The sequence below is a fragment of the Phyllostomus discolor genome, chromosome 1, assembly GCF_004126475.2.
Source record: "Phyllostomus discolor isolate MPI-MPIP mPhyDis1 chromosome 1, mPhyDis1.pri.v3, whole genome shotgun sequence".
Taxonomy (NCBI): domain Eukaryota; kingdom Metazoa; phylum Chordata; class Mammalia; order Chiroptera; family Phyllostomidae; genus Phyllostomus; species Phyllostomus discolor.
In genome coordinates this window covers 38,677,959-38,701,956 of record NC_040903.2, presented here as the reverse complement: position 1 = coordinate 38,701,956, position 23,998 = coordinate 38,677,959, and positions in this window count along the sequence as shown.

Sequence of the window (23,998 nt, the reverse complement as noted above, 5' to 3'; positions counted from 1 at the left end):
CGATCCTCAAAGTAAGAATATATGCAATTCATTTAAAACATAAACAAACAACTGTAACATGTTTTCCCTAGCTTCTTTAGGAACCATTCACCTGGTGTCCTGGGCAATGCATTAAGACAATCCGGTTTGGTGTATTCATTCCACCTAGCAACTGTAAAGTTTCTTGTGCATGCTTGATGTCCTTATTTCCAGATGTTAAGAGCCCCTTTTCTCTCCATATTGCCCCAAGGGTGTGCACTATTATGAAGAACTATTAGAGTCACTGTAGATATTAACAATCTTTCCCTGGGACAATTCTAAGGCTGTTGTGGCAAAGGCTGTCAGTTTAGACTTTTGTGCTGAGGTTCTTACAGGAAGAACCTGGTACCTTGCCTGTGTGACTACACATTCCAGGCTCATCACTGACCAATCTCAGTGAAGCTACTCTGGTCTGTATATAATTCCCAGTCATGTTAGGTTGGCAGATGGTCCAGTAGATCCACTCTGCTGGAATAAACTTGGTAAATGATTTCTAAGCAATAGTGCTGGAGGTCTGAGCCTCTCTCTGAGTCTTGGAGTAAGGTTGCAGGGTTCAAGGCACTGATAATCTGTAAGGCAACATTGGGTTGTCTAATAAAATGGTCTGATATTTCCCCATGCACCTCATTATCAGCCGATACTCTCTTTCTGTTCCAATAGAGTTAGGACCTGGTGTGGTACACTGCAAGAAATTCACTAAGGTTTCCCCATAGTGAATTTCTGTTTCCTGTAAGATGTCACAGGTAGCTGCTACTGCCTGGAGGCATGATGGCCATCCCTGTGTCATGTAATTGAAATTCTTTGAAAGATAAGCTACAGAGTGAGGGGTAGCACCCCCATAGTCTGGGTTAGTACCTCCAGTCTGATTCCTTGCTTCATGAATGTATAATTTAAAAGGTGTCTGTAAATTGGGCAATCCTAGTGGGGAGTCAAAACTAGTCTTTCCTTCAAGATGTTGAATGCCAACTGACAGTCTCTTGCCCATTCAAAAGGTTCAGAGCCTAGTCCTCTCAAAAAATAATACCATCAATCCAAAGTTTAAAATCCAAGTTTGGCAGAACCCTGAGATCCCAAAGAATCCATGAAGCTATCCCTAGTTCTCTGGGATTTTATTTTTTGTAGCAATGGCTTATTTTGAATCATCCATCAAGCTCCTAGTACCCTGTTTCAATTGGAATCCCAGGTTTGCTGCCTTCTGTTTGTAAAATTGGGCTTTGTGAGGTGATATGTTATATTCTTTTATTGTCAAATTTTTCAGGACTGTGATGTGTTGAGCAGTCCCCATTAAGTATTGCTAACTATTAGTAAGTCATCTGCATATTGTAGAAGAACTCCAGATTCCAACTGAATGTCCCTTATGTCTTTTGCTAATATGTCTCTAAATATAGTTGAGGAATTCTCAAACCCCTGTGGCAACACAGACCAACAGTATTGGAGCGTAGCTTTAGTATCTGAGTCCTGCCATTCAAAGACATAGTAGTTTAACCTGTTCATCTACAAGGATTCAGAAAAGGGCATCCTTCAAGTCTAGGACTGAAAACCATTTGCTAACCCACTGGGTCAAAAGAGTATAAGGATTGGGCACCATGGGATGAATGTCCCAGACAGTGTCATTTATGGCCCTAAGTTCCCATACAAATCAATATTCATCAGAGTAAGGCTTTTTGACTGGCAAAAAGGGAGGGTTATAGGAAGATTGGCATGCCCGAATTGATTAAGAATTTCTGTAATACTGGTTGAATTTCCTCTACAGTTTCCTTTTTAGGGGATATTGTTTCTTCCATGAGATTCACACCCTTCTTTGAGATTATTTTTATGGGTTGGATGTTAACCATTCTACCTGAGGCTTCATCAGCCCAAACGGCATGACCAACCTACTCATAGATCTCAGATGAGAGGAGTTCACCTCAGGGTCTTTCCAGGCAAGTCAGGAGTGGCACTGGCAAGCATATTCCAGCAGGACTTCTACATATAATTGTTGCTTTTCAGGAGAAAAAGTTATATGTGCATATAGTTTATAAAGTAAATGTTGGCCCAGAGATGGAATGGGGCATCTGGAATGCAGAGAAAACTATGTGTACTCTTTTGATCCCCAAGCTGGTATGTTTGGGGTTGAATTAATATCTATTTTGTAATTAACCAGACATTTCAGTAACTGTTAGTTCAGCTAAACTTTTTTGGTTCATTTTGTATTAAGCACTGAGTATGTAGCTCCTGTATCTAAAAGGAAACCAATAGCTAGCTCCCCACTGTCAATTGTACTCAGGGCTCATGTGGAGAAATAGTAATGGGTTAGGAGATACCTAGGAGCCCCTAGGTCCCCACACTCACCATCTAACCCCTCTTTCCTTTCTTCCTTTCTAGCATTTTTCAGTGATTTTTTTATCCTTTTTATTTCTCCTTTTGAGTTCCTGGCAGTCAGTTTTCCAACGGCCTTTCTCTTTGTAACAGGCACATTGATTGGCACCTACTGGGTCTTTCCCTTTCCCTTTTGGGTTTCACCTCTCCTGCTTTCTCCCCATTGTTTCTAAGAAAACTGTGGATTGTTTTAACATCTTGTTTCCCAGACACGGTACATTTTAAAGGCTATGTCCACCAGCTGGGAGGGATTGATTCCCAATGTCTTGTCTAAATGCCCTGTCTAAAGTATTCTGATATCTGGAATACCTTGTGCAATAAAAGTCATGTTTACCATCCTGACAGTTTACAGTGCCTGTGGATCAGTATCAGTGTGCTTTCAATAGGCATGATAGATCCTCTTTAAAAATTCAGAAAGATCTTTATTTGGTTTTTGTTGTACAACCTTTATCATATTCAGGCCCTTTTGTTGAGGAACCCTTTTCTTAAACCCTTCCAACATGCAGTTCTTGTAATGTTCTATCAAGGCTAGTTCCCGGCTACTCAGATTCCAGCTGAGCTCTGTAGAGGGCACCATTCCAGCTGGGTTGGCCATTCCTTTGGGATTTTCTTGGTAGAAGTATTGAGCCTCTTCATTATCTTTATTTATAACTAGCTATCTTTCATCTGCCTTTAGCAGGATATTAAAGAATGGCTGCACATTCGTCAGTTTGGATGGTGATTGGCAAAAATAGAGCTAGTAAAGTCTGTATTTTCTGAGGATCCTCCCAATATGAAGGTTTGGATTCTTTTAACTTAGTAAGTCTGGAGTGGAAAATGTAGTATGGGTCCAATAGTAGCCAGTTGGTTGGCATTCCTTGTTTATTCCACCTATCGGGTATTGTCTCAAAGGGAATTGTTCTACTCAAAGGCAATTCAGATACTACCAAACCTGGGAGAATGGCAGGCTCTTGTCGAAAACTCATGTCCTCCAGAAAAATGCAGGCAAGGACCAGCCGTCCTCAGCTAGACCAAAACAAAAGGCAGTAGTATCCAGAGGTCCTGTTGCACTTTAAAGTACCATCCTTTGGGACATGTAGGTGGCTGCTATGTGATCATCTGTGTACCCTATCTTGTCCTTAGATCATGTCCAGCTTCAGACTCCCTCTTGGAACCCACTTGTGGGGCCTGTACTGCTACGTGGCACATAGGACCACAAGATCTTGCAAACACAACAGTCCGTGGATTCAGCAAATGGGCAGGAGAATATTTATTTCTCTGGGTCTATATTAGCTTGGGTGTAGGACAGACCAGGTGCTTTCTCATGATTTGGGTGGGCCAACCTCCCAACAAATTTCTTTTCACCCTAGGTGAGACTGATAGGCCTCTTTGACCTCTGCTGTCATTCTGACTTCTATGGTACATGTGCTCACCTTCCCTTAGTCCCATTCCCAACCTGGTGCTGGAAGAGGTTAAAAGGGCTTTTTTCTTTACCCAGTTATCTTGCTAGCCTTGTGCATGCTCAGTGTAAGGACCTCCCCCTGCTGCTATCATGGCCAATGGGGCCAAACCCTGTGGCAGTCCATCAACCTCATGCCTTCCATGCCCTTGGAGCAATTTGCCCACACTCAGGGCCCATCTGCCAAGAGCAGTTGAACCAAAAACCTGAGTAAAGGGACCCTGGAAACCCTGCATAGCCTTTTGGGCAGCACTGAGGACGGCCTCTCAGATAGCACTATAGATGGCCTTTGGAAGGCGCAGGGTATCCGCAGCCAAGAGCAGAACCTTTGCACCCCAAGTGGTGCTTGGTTACCTGGGCCATATGGCTTTGTCTGTGAGACCTGGCACTGCCTTGCCCTGTGTGGTTCACAATTTTCCCCTGCAAACCTTCTTATTCCTCACCCTTACCTTGCTCGCAGTGGTCCTGAAAGGCTGTCTTCAGTATAAGTGTTAATTTTTTCTTAGCTTTGATCTCTCAGTAGTTATATCCTCACTTAACCAGGAATTTATTTTTTATTTAAGTTATAAGTTAAATTCATAGGTATTGGAATGCGTTTGCTAGAAGGACAGTTAATTATTTATATATGCAAAATTGTAAATCACAGATTGAGTAAATAATTTATTAAAATATCTATCAATAGAGAAGTTTTGCTGTTCTTAAAATCTTGATAAAGAATAATAAATACCTAGTATGTAAACCTTTGAAACATTATCTTAAACAAAATACCACATATTTTAAAACCATGTATTTGGCATATAATAGGTTGGTCAGAGTATTTAACCCACAAATAGAGCAGTATTTTTCATAAATCCATCCAAGCAGGGATAACTTTGTTCTTTTTATTAGAAAGTATGATAAAAAAAGTTAAATATATCATAAGATATAAAACAGGCACTTATGTTGTTTACATTTCTGTTTATGTTTAATGTATATTTGATATAATTACATATGCATATGGCTTTCTTAACACATTTTCAAATTATCCAAAATATAAATATATAGCATGCATAAACATATGCACGTATGCTTATGTACCCATAATACAACATCTTTACAAAACTATATTATAAGAGTTAAGATACAAGAAAATTTGGTTTTTCAAATGTGTGAGAGTTGTCATTTTATCTTTTTTATGATAATTCGTATTTACTAAGTATTTCAGATGACCTTGATAGTGTTTTTGATAAGTGCTTCAAAAATAATACAGAAAACTTTCTGATTTGAGATTGTTAATGGTAAGCAAAAGAGATACAGCTTTATGAAGTCATTCCAGAAATATTTCATAGAATTTTTTCTTAAACTGTAGTATTTAAGATAAATTAGTTTTCAACAGAATAAAAGGGAAATTAAAGTAATTCTTGTATTTTGTTTGATGTAATAAAAATTTGTTTACTTCACATTCTAGAATAGAACATCTAAAAATATGTGTGTATGTGTGTAGGTTTATGTATCAGTATATAGATCAATGTATATAGATCAGTATATAGATTTACAAGGTCTGTCCAGAAGGTATCAAAGCATGTAACATGAAAAATAGAGACATTTACTGAAGAAGATATCAAATACAAGAAATATTATGCATAGGACAATGATGTCTCAGTTCCCTTCAAAGTAGGCAGCTTGGGACCCCGCACAGTCTTCCCAATTGCCATTAGCTGCCACATTGTATTTCCCGAATTTCATCAATGATCTGAAATCTCTTCCCTTTCAAAGGTGATCTTAGTTTGGGAAAAGTCAGGAGTTGTATGGTGCCGTATCTAGGTGCTAGGGGAGTTGAGTCACTTAGGTGATTTGACCTTTCACCAAAACACTCTGCATGAAATGTGATGCATGAGCAGACCCATTATTGTGATAAAGCTGCCACTCACCAGTTACCCATAGCTTCAGCCTTCTGAATCATCCAAAAGGTTTACACGGAAGAATGTTCAAACTTAACACAAGATTCAGTGCAGATTTGTTTGTCTACTTACTCGGTCATTTTGAATGCAACAGGCACACTGTACATATGCCTAAGTGTCTAAGGGCCACAGTGAATAGTACAGTGAAGTTGTCATTGTTCATGCGTGTGAAGTCCAGTCCACTCACCTTGGCTGCCAGGTTGCATTGATGTCGCACAAATAGTTCTCATTACAGTAGCAATGTCTTGACTTTTTTGGACAGAACCCATCATATATTTGAATTGAGAGATAAATATTTACAGCAATATACATATAAACAGAAAAAGAATGTTAAAAAGTAGAAAAACAGAAGGAAGTATGAAAAAGGACAGAAGAAATGAAAGGAGAAAAGAAGAAAGGAACAGAAAAAGGAAGGAACAAGCAATAAAACAGACTAAAATGGCCAACATATGGAAATGCTTGTGTATGTTCCAGCAGATGAGCTAGTTCAAATAATATGAAGTCATTAAGATGAATGTTTATTACTTCATGAGCAAACATATAGCATAAATTTAAATTAAATTATAAGGTTTCTGATGAACATATAGTTTATAATTGCAGCTTTGGGAGTGATAGGGTACAAAGACAATAATGGCATATTTGAAAATTATGTTATACTGGGCAGTAGTATTGTGGGTATCTTAGATTTAAATTATATTTTGCTATATTTATAATATGGGAAAATAGTAATGGCAATAACATGAAGAGAATTGATGAGAATAGTTTCACCACAGGGAGAAACTATTTAAAAAACAAACAAACAAATGAATCAGTTAGCTGGTTCAGTAGATCAGGTGATGAAGACTTAAACAAAAATTCTCTTATAGTTTTATATCTTTGTATCATCATATTGTAGCAAATTAAAATGCAGTATATTAAAGTTTTAAGGTTGTTTTATATTATAATACAATCCAAATTTTATCAAAATAAAAGAAAAAAGTAAAAATTGAAGATTTCCTGTAATATATCCTGACACTATATCCCAGCACAGCATAGTATTTTGATATTCTTACAGGAAGTTAAGTAACTGTATATATATTTAAAAATATATATGTTAAAATACAAATATCATATACATAATTTATATGTGAAAGGGTATCATATTAGTTGCACTAGTATTTAATTCTCTAAGGCTTTTTTATAGAAAACTGACTGTAAGTATATAAATGAATTTTCACAAAGTGAACAATTATGAAATCATAAACTAGATGAAGACATATCACCAGCACACAAGTAGCCTTCTCATATCTATAAGACAAGTCACACCCACCTCCTTCTAGAGAATCAATGTTTTAACTTCTTACAGAATATATTAACTTCATTTTGTACTTTACATAAATAGACTTATAAAGTGCACTCTTTTATCTGGCTACTTCCACTCACCTTTATGTTTGTGAAATACATGCATACTGTGCATGTAGTTATAAACCATTCATTCTCATTGCTTTACAATATTCCAGCACATGACTACACTGCAATTTATGTAGCCTACGGTGCTGATACGAACATTCATATACCTGTTGTTAGAGAATTTATGTACCTGTTCTGCAGGCTGTATATCCAGGAATGGAAATTCTGATTAATAGGGTTTGCATATGCTCAGCTTTAGTACATAGTGTAAAACATTGTTCCAAAATGGTTTTACCAATTTACTCTCTTCATTCTCTTCATTTCTATATGAGAGTTCTGGTAGCACATCCTTGCTTTGTATATGTTTTGCCTTTTTAAGAAATGTTGGCATTCTAGTGGGTGTATGGTAGTATATATGAAATACTTTTTATATAATTTATATATTTTATTTATATATTTATTTATATACATATACATGTAATAGAAAAGCTGATATGTATTAGACACTACTTTTTAGAGTACCTTTATGTTCACAGCAAGTTGGAGAGGAAGGTACAGGAATTTCCCTAATACCCTCTGCCTCAACCCATGCATAGCCACCCCATTAATCAACATCTCCCACCAGAGTGGTACATGTGTCCCAGCATATGAACCTATATTAACACATCATTATTACCCAGAGTCCATATTTTACATTAGGTTTGTTCTTGCTGTTGTACATTCCATGATCTTGGACAAATGTATAAAGACATTTATCCACAATTTAGTATCATACAGAAAAGCTTCAGTGCTCTAAAAATCCTCTGGGCTCTGCCTACTCCTCCCTTCTTTCCTTCAAATCCTTGGACACCTCTGATTTTTTTACTGACTCCATAGTTTTGTCTTTGCTGAAGTGTGATACCATTAGAATCATACAGTAGATAGTAGTAGCCTTTTCAGATTGGCTTCTTTCACTTAGTTACAGGCATTCGCTTCCTCCATCTCTTTCATGGCTTGATAGCTTATTTCTTTTTATCACTGAAAATCTTGCAGGTGTACCACAGTTTGTTTATCCATTCACTTACTGAGGAACATCTTGGTTGCTTCAAAGTCTTAACAATTATGAATAAAGTGGCTATATTTATCCATGTGCAGGTTTTTTATGTACACATAAAGTTTCAAGTAATGTGGGTATATGCCAATTAGTGTGGTTGCTGAACTGAATGGTAAGAGTATGTTTAATGTAAGAAACAACCGAATTGTTTTCCAGAGTGTCTGTACCATTCTGCATTCCCACCAGCAATGTGTGAGTTACTTTTATTTCACATCCTCACCTGCACTGGGTGTTTTCTGTGTTGTGGCTTTTAGCAGTTGTAATGGCTTGGAATTTTAATTTGCATTTTCCTGAAAACATATTATGTGAGGCATCTTCATGTGATCAGTTATCATCTGTATATCATTCAAGAAGGTAACATCTCATTTCCCATTGCAGCATATTTCCTCCATTTTTATATAGGTCCTTATTCTATACAAAGTTTTATAAAGATAGAATGATCATTCATGTAAAAAAGTGTCAAACTTAGCAAAGTATGTGGAATTACAAATACTAAAACTTTAGTATCTTAGTTAGAAATTGCAATGATAAACACAGCATCATTCACTGAACTATCCCATAGGACAAGATTAATTTCCATAGTACTTCTGCTGTAAACATCATCAGTATGTGTAAGATTAATCATGTTTTAGTGAGGTGTATTTAGGATGTTTGAGGTATATTAATGTCCTCACAGTTGTGGATATTTATCTTCACATTCAAAAGCTGATGCAGTGTTAGTATTGGTAATGTGCAGTCACAGCTCCATAAAACCTCCAGTTATGTACAATGGAACCATTACTTACCATGGGACCTACATCTCAAACTGATATCATTTGTTCTTATGTACCATCTCTAAATGCTTTATAAAAAATTGGTATTGTTAAAAATTTTTAGTGTTGTTAAAAAATGTGAAAAAGGGCCAAATATAATTTCAACTCCTTAACAGTTAAGGAGTAGTTAAATTTATACAGTCCTAAAATTATTTCAGCCCTTTGAAGACAACCAGGAGGCTGATGTCACCCCCAGTGAAAATGAGTTTGACACCCCAATCTAAAGTTACCTTTAAAAACTCAAATATAAAATTATCAGGTAGTCTAATTATATATACGTGTGTGTGTATACACATATATATGTAAAATGTTTACTCCAATATCTCCACATCTGACCAACATTTGTCTTTTAAAAAAAAATGTACTCATTCTCATGGTGTAATAGTATTATATTTTGAATATTATTTGCACTTTCCCATGAATAGTTTGGTTACATAGTGTTTCATGTTTATTGGATTATGGGTAAACTTTTGTGAGGTGCTTGTCTATTTTTCACTTTCAGTCATTTCTCTTTTGCTTTTTGTATTCTAGATATGAATTTTTGTTGGATCTGCATATTGAAATTTTAGCCACCTACTCTGTGTTTGGTCCTTTCGTTGTCTTAATAGTGTCTTTTGATAAACAGAGCTTCTTAATTTTGATGTAACAAAATATAATATTTTCCACTTTTATATCCTTTTAAAGAAACATTTGACTAACCAAGGACATACAAAGTCTCCTACTTTTCTTTTAGGACTTTCATTACTTGGCCTTTTACATTTAGTTCTACAGGATATCTGAAAGTGATTATGTTAATGTTACCATTCAATTTTTTCTTATGGATATCTTAATACCTACAATCATTATTTTCAGAAATATTGTCCTTTTAATTTTAGATTGTGTGTCACCTTCATACTAAAGATTATCCATAAGAAGAAAACTGTTGAAATGTCAGGAGGAAACGTTAGGTAAAGAAAATTTAAGTACATTTTTGACATAATATATACTAAAAATGTGCACTATCCTACTCTTCACAAAAATACCATTTTGTCATACAGAGCTATAACATAGCAATGATTTATTGTTGGTGTATATATAACAATTTGCCTTGATTACTATATGTCTCTCCATGTAGCACTTTCTTCTCAGTGATCTTTCTTCTTTGGTGTATAAGTTGTAACATATTTGTTAGGATATGTCTCAAATTAAGAATAGAGTGTAGTTTTGCTTTTTGGGCTGACCTTGTCATTTGAGAAAACATTACTTTTTAATGCCATATAATTTAAAATGCCTCTAGGTGTGAGTTGAATTTACTGAAATATTTTTTAAAGTAATTACTTACTAGAGGTTGTCAGGGCACTTGTACAGTATCAACCCTCTTCAGGGCAGATATTTGAGACTACTTGAAATGAATGAACACTTCTACCATTAATGTTTGATGGAAGACCATAGTGAAAAAGATGGATGCTTATATAATTGACATCCTTAACATTTAGAACTGAATACTTAAATGCCAGAAACATAATTCTGAGTAAAATGTCAGGACCTATCTCAATAATATTTAATGATGTAGTAGGAAAGGAATGAACAGGAGTCATTTTATATTATTAATTAAATTATTTAAAATAAGTTTAATTATCCTCATGCATCATTATAAAGTTTGCATTCATATTATTGTTTCTAAGAATAATCTGTCTCTAATATTCAACTGTTACCAGTCCAGAGATATCAAGCCTCCTCCTGATTCATATGATTGCAAAATACTTTATTTAAAATGTAGACAGCAATTGTATTTGGTCAGCTAAGTACTTTTCTTTATTACAATTGGTGCAGTATGAATTCCTGCTATATTCTTGATTTTTTTTTAATAACAGATCAATCCTTTCCTCATTAAGTAAGATACTAATTGTGGGGGAGCTTTGCCTGCAGACCCCCCTGACTGCCACGAATGAAAATAAATCTACCAAGACATGATCTGATTGGGGAGGAAAAGTGACCCATCTCTCAAAGGAAAAGGGCCAGGGGCCTTTTCCTCCAGCTTTGGGTTTTAATTTGCATAGGAATACAGGGTGTATATGTAAAGCTCATCAATCATTGTCAGGCAGTAATGATCAAACAATAGATAATATTCAAAGAACTCTGAGGGCTTATTTTGAGTCAGTGTCAGATAGCTAATAGGCCATATAACTTTGGGGAACAAACTCATTTCATGCTTGGACCTTTATCATTTAAATTGAGGGTGTTAGCAAAGTATGTTTCATAGGGTTTTATGTATTCTTTCTTAGGCCTGATCACCCTAGGGAACCCACCCTTTCCAGCACAGGGCCGCACTCACCTCTGGCATTGTTTCAGGCTTAAGTTGTGTAGGGGAAGTCAAATGATTAGGAGACTTCTCACAGACAGAATGAGGACTCAGGCTGTGTCAAAGCCAAGGGGCAAAGGTCCATTAACCCCTTTTTCTATAACCCCCCAAGTGCTCCCCTGAGATCCCCTTCATGACAGTACCTATCTTAGGCTGTCCCCCCTTTTAGGAATCTTACTGTCATTGGCTAACCAATCATCTGCCCGGAGCCAAGCAGGGTGAAGTAAAAGGGGGCAGAGGTGGCACCCCTATAAGGAAGATAAGCTTTATTTCCTTAATGGCTCCTGGTCCCAAGATCTTTTGACTCAGTCTTAGCCATGGGGAATTACTGTTCCTGAAACCAGGCATGGTGGTTCCCAACACCTAATAAAATTTATTTTTATTAGCAGAACTAGCAGGCATAAACAAAAATGAAAACATAAAATGCCAGAACAATAACCACTAAGCCTTACTAAAAACATTAATGATTAATTAACATGGTTGAGAAATAACTGAATGATAGATAACTACATTGCATACCTGTGTGATTGCATACTTTTTACTAATAATTCCATGAAAATGAGGGGCAAGAATTTCAAATATAATTAACTTTATCTTCAATTAATAAGAAAATGGTGGTTTGTGGATTCTGCTGACAAGTTTTCTAGGAGGTTACTATAGGGGATGATTTTTGAAAAGTCTTTACTCACTACACACCCAGAGCTATACAAAACTTCGGGCAGATTATAATTCAGCTAGTCATTTTGTCAGGTCTCAAATCCTTCCACGATAATTTTAATTACTCTTGTAAGAATAAAATTGGTTATATTGTGGTAATCAAACTTATATTTAACCATGTTTATCATTGTAGGGACATTTATTGATGAGGATTTCTAATTTAGGCCATGCATCCTGCTCTCATTTCAGTCAATACAGGGAAGACCTATCAATATTAGCTATGAAATTTGAGACTGTGACAGCAAGTAACATGAGGTAGTCCAGGATATTAGCTGATATTGCCTAGTTCCAAAGAGAGTCATCTTTTCTCTCCTATCTAGGTTACAAAACAGTTAACCAGTCTCTCGAGAGTCAGTGTTCTCTCTCAGAGTATTATTAGAGTAACGTATTTTACAGTAATGACTCTCTAGTTCAACTCCAGAGAAACTTCCAGGGACTCCATAGGTCAAAAGCATTGTTGGGATATTTTTTCACTCACATGAATGTGTAGTGGATTTGTCAAAAGGCTATAGAATGAGTAATATTGCCATAGACTGAATGCAAGATGACATATTAGTCCAGTTGGCTTCATTAAGCCAATTATCAAGAAATTTTGCTGAAATATAAAAAGTCATTCTTTTCACATTTTTGTGCCAGGAAGCATAATTACTTTAATAAAGTATATTATTTATGCAATTGTTTTTTTATTCTTATTTAGTGAATCAATCTTTTTCTCAGATTTCATTTTAAATATTGAAAACATTAATAGATCTACGATAGGAATAAAAATACTTTGCACACTCAACACTAAGACTATGAAGAGTTCCTAAGAGAAAATAATATGAGAACCACTGTTTTATAGCATCATTAATGATTGAGTTATTATTATTGTTATTCTCAATACCATTGCAAGTAACTTTTCCCTACCTGTGCAACATTGGAGATCTACCGTTTTTTCTTATAATATACAAATACTTCCCTATGATAAGGTATATTGTAACTAGGATTTCCAAGTTTTTACATTTCTAGGAAAAGCACACACTGAGTTTGGCCAGTCGATTCATGGAAAATTCTGTATTTCCAGCCCAGTTAGTTATCATCATTTAATTACATAAAAAAGCTACTCGTGTATAGTGGCATTACCAAATCATTTCCCACTGTCAAAAAAAACAGCAATCATGACATTATTTTCCCCTTTTGTCTAGACAAATTTGGGTCAAGGAGAGTATTTTCTCTTTATTTTATCTGCAATACATAGTACATTTTCTGGAAAAAGTAGCTACTCAAGTGTTTGATGAGTTAATAATACTTTTGGCAGAAACATACACACCTTTCAATGTTAGCTTTCAGTTATTGCCCAAGTGACATTTACACTTACTCATTTGATAACTGGAAGTTTGTACCTTACCCCCTCTACCCATCTGTAAAGCATCACACATGTGTGAACATCTTGACAGTGGGGAAATAAAAAGTGTATTTTTTCTGAATACACCAGCCCACTGGCCCCCAACTTCAAACCATGCTAAGCTTGACTGTGTCTGGTCAAAGTTTCATGGAGATCAGCCATGGTTGGTGGGGTGCCCATGCCCAGACTGGAAACTCTGCAGGGTGTCCCATGCCCCACCCACACCCGCACCCCACACGCAACACACAAGCTGAGGACCACACCCACAGGCACACCTGCTCATGATCACCTTCCATGTGTCAGTGAGCACAGGAAGAATTGATTTGGCATAACTGTTAATTAATTACCTAGATCTTCTGGATAATCTGTTGCAGGTTCTCCATCTGTACTTGTTGCTTTACCTTGCACTTTTATGTTATAGGACAGCTCCTTTTCTTAAACCTCATAAATTAACCTTTTCTGCTGCAGCAGAGTGTCCAACCTTTTGACATCTCTAGGCCACACTAGAAGAAGAGTTGTATTGGGCCACACATTAAAGACACAAAGACTAACAAAAACTGATGAGCAAAAAAATGGTTTTAAGTAAATTTATGATTTTGTATCAGGCCACATCCATAGCCATCCTATGCTGCCTGCACCCCGCAGGCCATGAGTTGGACATCCCTATAGAGTCTTCATCTCTCTTCATAGATTTGAAGCAACTTAAGCCCTTGCTCTGGATTAGGCTTTGGCTTAAGGGAATGTTGTGTCTGGTTTTATCTTCTTTCCAGACCACTGCTACCTTCTTCATATCAGCAGTAAGGCTGTTTTCCCTTCTTTTCATTGGCGTGTTCACTAGTGCAGGGTAAGTGGAGGCAGTCTGGCTTCCTCACCCAGGTTTCTGGGTAACCAAAGGAAGCAGTGTTCCCATAGCCTTGGAGAGGCCTGATAACCAGTGTTCTCATAGCCTTGAGACTGGGTCCAATAAGCTGTCCCCATAACATGAAGTGGGCTCGTGTGTACAGATTATGCTGTTATGTAATGTTCTGGTAGTTTTCCCACTTTATTCTCCTTTAGCACTTAAACAGGTAGGGACTCCCTGCTGGGAGTGATGATAAGAGACACATGCAAGGGGGCAGGTGCCACAATGGGTGACACACTGGAGAGCAAGGGCCACAATATGAGACATGGTGATAGACATGTAGCTTGTAAGGTATGTGGTTCACCAACCCCCTCCCCTGCCATCTCATGAATAAAGACATGCCAGACATCCCAATGGTTCCATGAATATTATTCCATCTACTCAAATACCATGGACCTGCCTGGCCTTGAAGGGTCTAACACAATTAGAATAACACTTTTAACTTTTTATAGGAGAGTCGCCTTCGTGTCCACAACCTGGCTCACTGTTTGGTGGAAGAGGCCTAGCTTGGGGCCTGTTTCAGCTTTCAGCACCTCTTCCTCATGAAGCTTGAGCACCTCTAGCTTTTGATTTAAAATAAGAATTGTGTAACTCTTCCTTTCATTTGAACACTTAGAGATCATTGTAGGGTTAATAATTGGCCAAATTTAAATATGATCATGTGTCAGAAAAAAGGGAGACCAGAAGAGAAGGAAAGAGAAGGGGAATAGTCAGGTGGTTGAGCTTTTGTAACATGCATAACATTTATCAATTGAGTTCACTGTCTCCTGTGGGCATGGTTTATGACATCCCAAATCAGTTACAATAATGAGGGGAAAGTGGGGACAACTGTAATGGAACAACAATAAAAAAATCAATTACAATAATAACAGCAAAGATCACTAATCACAGATAGCCATAAGAAATATAATAATAAAGAAAAAGTTTGAAATATGATGAGAATTACTAAAACTTCACACAGAGAGCAAGTGCTATTAAAAAAATGGTGCTAATAGACTTGCTCAGTGCAGGATTATAGAAACCTTCAATTTGTTTAAAAAACCAAAAACACTGTCTCTGTGAAGAGCAATATAGCAAAGTCCAATAAAATGAGGTCTGGCTCACTGCAAAATGTGGCCTTGGAACAGTTCTTACTGTTTCAGAAATTCATTTTTTTACTGATTAAATCAAGATGTATTCTGCTTGTTAAGGATCTTCTGATAAATTCAAGGAAGGGTAAATGATGTATATAAATTTGTTACTATTATTATATTAATGTTTTACTTTAAAGAACTGATAAACAATTATACTATTACCAGTTAGATTAACTGCAAATATCTGTCTGCGTGTGTTCTACATAGGAACCTGGTGTTAAAGTATTTCATGTGAGCTACTCTACTTACTAGATAAACGTCAAGATCCTTTGCACAATGAGCATGTGTTACTCACCTTATAGCCAGCTGTGGTTGGTGGGGAAAAGGAAAGGACGCCTGCTCCATGCAGTTATTCAGGGAACAGGCAACTTTTACACTTCAATCCACCATGGTCAGCACCTGCCTGCAAGATTACCCTGGTATCTGTCTGGAAGAAGTGGGTAGGCCGGACAAGAGAATGGAGAATTCTATGGAGATTTTAGGGAGTATAATTGGTAAATATGATTTATACCCACATTCAAAAGTCCAGAATTGTCACATGACCCTGAAATTTCTTAAATGTAGACAAGGTAGTATTTTCTGTATGGCCAGGAGAAAAGGAAAATGATTTGTTAAATGCACGACATTGTCTTTGTCAGACTAAGTACCCAAATAAGATGGACATTTGAGAAAAGTTTTGAACACCAATATGTAATACAAATTTATGGGATAAGACATTGAATTTAGCAATAATAAATTATTTTAATGTTAAGAGCATCATATTAGCAAAGGACACTGACATCATATTTCCCCAAAATAATATTTCACTTCATACAGTAATACTTTGTTAACATTTCTCCTTCCTGTTCTGGCTTTAAGTACAGGAATAATTTTGATTTTGAAAGTCCTGAGCAAAAAAGTCTCAGTTATAATTAATATCTGCAAGAGACAAAGACAGTTTAATTTTAATGTAATACTAATTAATATACCATAAATTATTTTATTCAATAAGGCTTTGTAATTTAAATTTAATTTACTTCTGAAAAGATTCCAGATTGACATGGTAGCAGGAGTAAAATATCATCTCTCAACTGAGACTTCAAATTGATGAAAATGAGTAGCAGAACTGTAAACTAATGAAGTAACTTGGGCAGTTACTTCATAATCATATTCACAGATTGTGAGGTTCTGAATACAATTATGAAATTGCATACTTTAATGACTTCATTGGGTTCTCAGGAATCAGCATTGATATCAAATTCACATTTTATATACACTATACATAATTTTATTAGGATACTTACACATATCAGGATACTTGCATTTTTTTTAATAGAGACATTTATTGAAGAAGATACGAGTACAAGAAACATTGCACACAGGAAAATGATGCCTTAGTCCCCTTCAAAGCAGGCATCTTGGGACCTCACACAGCTCTCCCAGTCTCCATCTGCTGCACCATCATATTTCCTGAATCTCATCGATGGTCTGAAATCTCTTCCCTTTCAAAGGCTACTTGTCTATTAAGATATGTTTTTAGTTTCTTCCTAGGAACACCACCTGTTCATTACATAGGCCTGCTTTTCCTTCTCTTGCTCTCTCATTCTCTCCCTCTTGCTCTTGCTCTTCCCTTCTCTCTGTATCTCTCTTTCCAAGAAAGCAGTTGGTCTTTTCCCCTGTAATATTTCCCATTTCGCACACTAACAGTTGCTAATCAACACATTTAATGATGCATTTTACTTTATTTTCATAGAACAGTAATTATGTGATGACTTTGAATAGTGTAGAGATCAGTGTAAGTAGTTAAAAATGAAAGTAAATAAATCTGTTCTGCTAATTATTTAGAATGCTTGACAGCTCTGATCAAACATTCTACTTTGTTCTATGATGAAAAGATTAGCAGCATTTCTTTACCAAAAACAGTTTGAAGACATCACTGAGTCAAAATACTTGTGGGATATTTGATGTAATATTCCCGGAAACTTGAACCCTCCATTATGTATTTTATACCTGCAAAAGATGCATAGTTTGTTCTCACAGAAAAAAAAAATTGTATGTATATATTTCATATTCTGGAAACAACCTAAATCAAATGTTTCAGAAGTATGTAATTAGTAATGAATATGCTTTAATTATATAAAACAACATTAAAATTTACCTGAAAATTAATTTATACTTACATTCATTTAGATAACAAAGGCATTTGGAAGAAATTAAGAAGGGATAAAGGTAAGGAAAGTTGTATGAATAGATGATAGATAATAGACACATAGACAATAGATAGATAAATGTTGAGATATTCAGGTGAGTTTTTATACTTACATTTTTGTGGTTTTTATTATGTTAATTGTGTATCCTATGTCTTTTGGGTTGACTTAAGAAAAAGTCATAATGGAAAATATCACTGATATCCTCATCCATGGTAAATGCTATTACCATTTTCTGAAACATGTTGTTTTCACATTTGATCAGGCAAGGGTTACCAGAAACATTGCAAATGTTTTCCAATGATCTCAGTAACAAAGAATTTAACACAAGACATCAGAGGCTCTTGCAGTGGCTGGTAGGCTGGAGAGCAAAGGCCCTAAAACACTGAAAGTCCAAAAGTGCAGATATTTCTTGCACTGCAATGGAGAATCGGTCGGGGAACACTTGCCCAGCAGCCACTGTAAGAGGCACTTTGCCAGTGTCCCATGCAATTATCTCTAGCTGTCATCCAAGGATGCTTTCCACTTCTATCATGTCTTCCAAATCTTCAGCAATATCTCTCACCAGCAAAATTACAGTTGTAACTCTGCTCACAAAACAACTCAGGGCTTGTGATTTTCTAGCTTCTCGCTGCCCTTCAGCAAAAAAAAAGATATATATATTATATTTATTATAATAAATATAATTTATAAAGTATTATTTATATAATACGTATATTCATTATATATATAAAAGCGAATTCAACATTTCAAAAAGATATGTTACATACAGCATACCCCATTATTGGTATCAATAAACTCCTTCCTACCTGTATCTAACTCCTGAAACACAACAATAAAACAATGCATGTATAGAGCTGGTTTTAACTGCCTCTGTGTAAAAATGAACACATTATCATCTTTTCTCCAACAAAAGACTCAAAACTCCTGTGATTGCCCTGAATGTCTATACATTATATTGACCCATTTTAATTCCATTTGTAATCCACTTTTATCCTATAATTTAAAAACTAAATTTTAAATGACTTCCACCTATATTTCTTATCTAAGAGAGTGCCAGGTAATATACGCATACATATTATTTTTCTTATGCTCATTAATTTAGACCATTAAAAAGCTTACTTTTCAAATATTTCATTGAAAAATTGATTATAAAGGCTTCTGTAAAACTTTATAAGGTAATGTAAGATATTTAATATTACCATGGCTTACCTAATGGGCTTCTGTAGTTTCAAAATATGGCTACCAATTTGTTTGATGTTTCTTTCATCAGGAAGTGGGATCCATGTCTCTACCACTTGGATTCCGCATCAGCTTTTGTGGCTATTGACAAGAGTGTAGAGTGGAAGTGATGCTGCTGCCTTTTAGAACTGGGTACTAAGTGGCTGTGCAACTCCTGCCTGTCTCTCTGGATTACTTGTGCTGGATCTCTGAGTTTTCATGTGAACAGTCTGACTGCTCTGTGGCACAGAAAAGAGAATGACCACATGAAAAAATGTTGGAACTATTAAAGTGATTCCCAGAGACGAGCAGCCAGGGCCAGCCCGCATTAGCTGCAGACATATGCCATTCTAGCTCCAGACGCATGAGACAACCTGAACTGGAATGGTTTAGCTAAGCCCTTCCAGATTCCTAAGCCACAGAAGTCATGACAGCTAATAGGCAATGTGCTTTACATTTAGAGGAATAGAATATGTAAAACAAAATTCCCTTCTCCTCTGTATTAATCACAGTTCACTAAAGAAATGTAATTAGTTCAGCAAGATGAATACAGATAAATTTTATTTTTAATCTTTATTGTATTTTTCCATTACCATTAGGTCCTCTTATAAGCTCCTCAGCACTCAGCAATCAGTACACTGCTGTCCATGTCCATGAGTCCTGTTTCCTTTTTGCTCAATCCCTCCATTCCTAACCTACCCTCCCCCTTTCTCTAGGGGTATTAATAAAACACCTAGGTAAACCAGATATTCTGTTTATTATGTCCATAGTTATAAAATAATTTTTTTAAAGGCATTTCAAGGTCTTTTTTTTATTTAAGTTTTTTTTTAAGATTTTATTTATTTATTTTTAGAGAGGGAAGGGAGGGAGGGAGATAGAGAGAGAGAGAGAGAGAAACATCAATGTGCAGTTGCTGAGGGTTATGGCCTGCAACCCAGGCATGTACCCTGGCTGGGAATCGAACCTGGGACACTTTGGTTCCCAGCCCGAGCTCAATCCACTGAGCTATACCAGCCAGGGCCCTAAAATAATTTTAATAAGCTTTATAAAAACTTTATGTGGCATACATTTGATAATATAAAATCTTTGAAAGACATAAAATTAGATGGTCATGGAAAAACTTTAAAAAGTCCCAATATTTCCAAATCAATGCTATTCATTCAGAAGTCCAACAGAATTTTGTTAATGATGTTTCATTCTTAAAGAAAATTACCTGAAAGTGTATATAAAGTAAATAATGTGTTAGAGTAGTCACAATATATTTGAAAGGAGTGATTCCATTCAGATAATCTCTATGTATCTGTCAGGTTTTTCCATCCTGGATGGCCACCCAGGGCGTGTTCTTCTCTTGGAAGTGGCATACGGAAACAACAACAACAAACCCAATTATGCAAATGTGTTGAAATGCACTGCTTACTTCATGTCTGCAAGTATCCCATTGGCCCAAAACATAACATAATCAATACAGAAGTCAAGGGAGATTGGCATTGAAATTAATAAGATAATTTTTGTGATGTCATCAGTACCCATTTCCATGGAGGTGAGGGTGAGAACAGGAAGTATCTGCTGAACAATATTTATCCCACTGCAATAAAATAATATGGGGTCTTTGGGCATGGACTTTAATTTGAAAGATTATATTTTGTGTATACTTAAATTTAGACCTCTTGTCTTATCCCCTGTTATTATCCTTAAGCCTCTATGTTTTTGAAATAACTTTTCTTCAATTTGGTTTTTAAAATAATTCTTTTTATTGATGAGAGAAAGAGAGAGAGGGAAATATTAGTTTTTGTTATTCCACTTATTGCACATTCACTGGTTGATTCTTGTATGTGCCCTGACCTGGGATCAAACCTGCAATCTTGACTGAGCAGGACCACCTTCTAACCAACCAAGCTACCCAGCCAGAGCCTCATCCATGCTTTTAATTTATTTTTTTCTTCCCACTATAGCACATCCTCTATAGCAGTGCTTCCAAACTTTAGAAATGTATAAAAATCATCTGTGATTTTTCTAAAATGTTCATTCCAACTCAGCAATTCTGGGTAGGCCTGAGATAATCCATTCTATCCAAGTCCTAAGAGATTTTCATATTGCTTGTATATGGCCCAAACTTGAATTAGTAAGACTTTATCCTTTCTTCAGACATGTCTTTCTAAAACACATACACACACGCACACACCCCCCCCACATTCACTAAATCTCTAAGTTTTTATTGTATCCCTGTTATTACATGATAAAATTCAACTGTACACAATTTCTTCACTCTTTTTTTAAACAGAACTTCTCACAATGCCAGTTATATTCTCTTTCTTGCATCTTTCATTTTTAATTAATAAACACTATCCAGAGGGGCCTTACTTACCTACAAATTACATAATACCACCAGGTAGAACTAGGCCTCTACCTAATAAATTTGTACCACACCTGTTTTATTTTAATGATCATTAGATTATAAGTTCTAGCAGAGGAACAAATCTATTTACCTGTATGGATCTGGCCCAGAATAACTATTCAAAAATATTTATATTTTCCAAGTGATGTTATATTTGTATTTTAATTATTATTTTACATGCAATGAAGTGTCTCTTAAGTACCAGACATTGAGCATATTGCTGGGGATGCAATGATAATCAAAAATCATTTTCCCTGGAAACTCACACTCCAGAAGAAGAAATCATAAACAAACAATCACTCAAATAATTATATCAGTACAGATTCTAAGTACTAAAAAAGAAGAGAAAAAATTATAATATGAGCATAAGGCAATAAGAACTTATCAGTAGTAGTATCAGTATGGAACCCTAAAGTCTAAGTGAGAATTAGTAAACACAAAGAGAGCAGGGCAATTGAAGAAGTGTTCTAGACTGAGAAGACAGTAAAAATCAAGATTTCTGTTAGGAGAGTGCCAGGACTATTTCATTAACTCAGTAGCAGCTGAGTGCCTGAAGCATACAAAGAAGGGTAGTAGTTACAACAAATGAGGTTGAAATGGTTAGTGATGACAGAGAGCCACATGATGCAAGCTTCTTCCCTCCGCATTAAAGAGTTTGCATTTTACTTTTTATCTTTTCAAATGGGAAGCCAATGAAAGATTTTATGCAAAGCACTGACGTAGATTTATATATTTTTAAAATTTTGGTCTGCCAGTAACATAGGTTATGAAATATAATAAGCATGTGGCATACTTACAGGAATATCTACAAGTATTAAGTCTTACTCGTACAATATGTGGTTCACACATCTGTCAGTTTGAGGCCCTCGTCTCTGACTTCAATTGCAAAAAGTTCAAAGCAAAGTAACATTAGCATGGGAGGGGGTACTTAAAATCATTCAGTACCATTCAGGCAACACTTTCCCTGCCTCAGGGAAGTGTGTGCATGTGTGTGCATAGTGAGAGTTTTATTTATAATGCATTATACTACCTCTGGGAAAATAAGGCCCAGCCAATCTATTTTCAAATTACATTATGTGACTCATTCTTTGAGTAAACCTCTTTATTAAAAAAAATAGTCCATTGAAGCATATAATTTTGAGCAACAGTTATGATACACATTCTTAATATACTGACTTTTTAAAAAACTTTGTGTATGTTAATAAATACTTTGAAACATGTATGCAATCAATAAGAGACATGTTCTAAATGGTAATTTTAAACAGCTATGTTCTACACACTTGTGAGTTCTTATTATAAACTGTCTGAGATTATTCTAAACCCTTAAAAATCACTACAATTTAGCTTGGAGTACTATATATTGTACAACTTACAAATAATTTTACCTGCATTATTATTTTATCTTCCAAGTATCTCTCCATTCCAGAAAGTGAACCTCTGAATAAAAATCAAACTATTTGAATTTAAGTTCAGTATTTTACATTAACTATTATTTACTCAGTATTATCTCATTGCATTTTTATATGTACAGTGAAAAAGCTGATGATTCACCAGTAGCATATACTATGTTTAGAGGAAGAAGAATGTTTAGAAGTACAGGGAATATATTATGTTAGTGTATTTTTAAGGTATTATGATTTTCACAGAAATTGCATCACAAATAAATGATCAAATGACAAACAATCAATCTAATTTATTTTGTGATAACTTAGTATAAGAATAAGGCAACTGTAGTAGGTCTACGTAAAATGAAGACCAGGTTAATGAGTAAATAGTTTTTGATAGACCTTACCTGGAAAGTAATTTTACATCAGTTTATTATCAGAAAGATAGTAAATAAAATATTTCTTCTTCATATGTTATTTCACGAGTTTGGTACATACTGTAATTTTAAATAAATCCATTTTAATTCATAATTTAAATTTGTATATTCAGATAAATAATTATGTGTATTTATTAGAAAATGTTAAAAAAAACTAATTCTATGCTTGTGTTTAGAACCAGAAGGAAGGTTTTATATACTTCAAAAATAAGCTATGTGAGTGTTATTGGTTGTAAAAACTACAGTTTTGACATAAGTCCAAAGTATAGCATTACTTTCCATAAGCAGTTCCATAACAGTGAATGCCTTAAAGATGTTTAAGATAAAGAGGAAAACATACTTTTTTTTTCCATGACATTTGAGAAATCTATTACAGAGGCTTTAGCTCCAGCAATGTGAGTCTGTTAGAATTTCTGCTAATAAGGACCACACATTACTATTCAGTAGATCAACTAAATGTCCATAGCGATGAAGACTCTTAGAATCCTCATTCTCCACTTTCTTATAACTCTTCCCCAGCACAAAAGACTAATATTTGTTATGTTGCATTATCCTATGTAGTCTAAAAGTTTTCAAATTCTTTTTGTTGTTTTTAAATTTAGGGTTAGTGGGTACTAGTAATATGTAGTAACATGCACAAACTTCTCATTAAACACTTTAAAAGACAAAAAGAATGAAAAAGACAACAGGTGAAGAGAGATATTAGCATAGTTTTTGCCATTAGAAGAAAGAATAAGTAACTCGCTTGGAAGAGTAGAAAAAGATTAAACCTAAATGTTGGCCACAATAAATGCCTTGTGGAGCAAGACTATTCATCCTTACAAAGTCAAGACAGGATCGGGAATTAAAG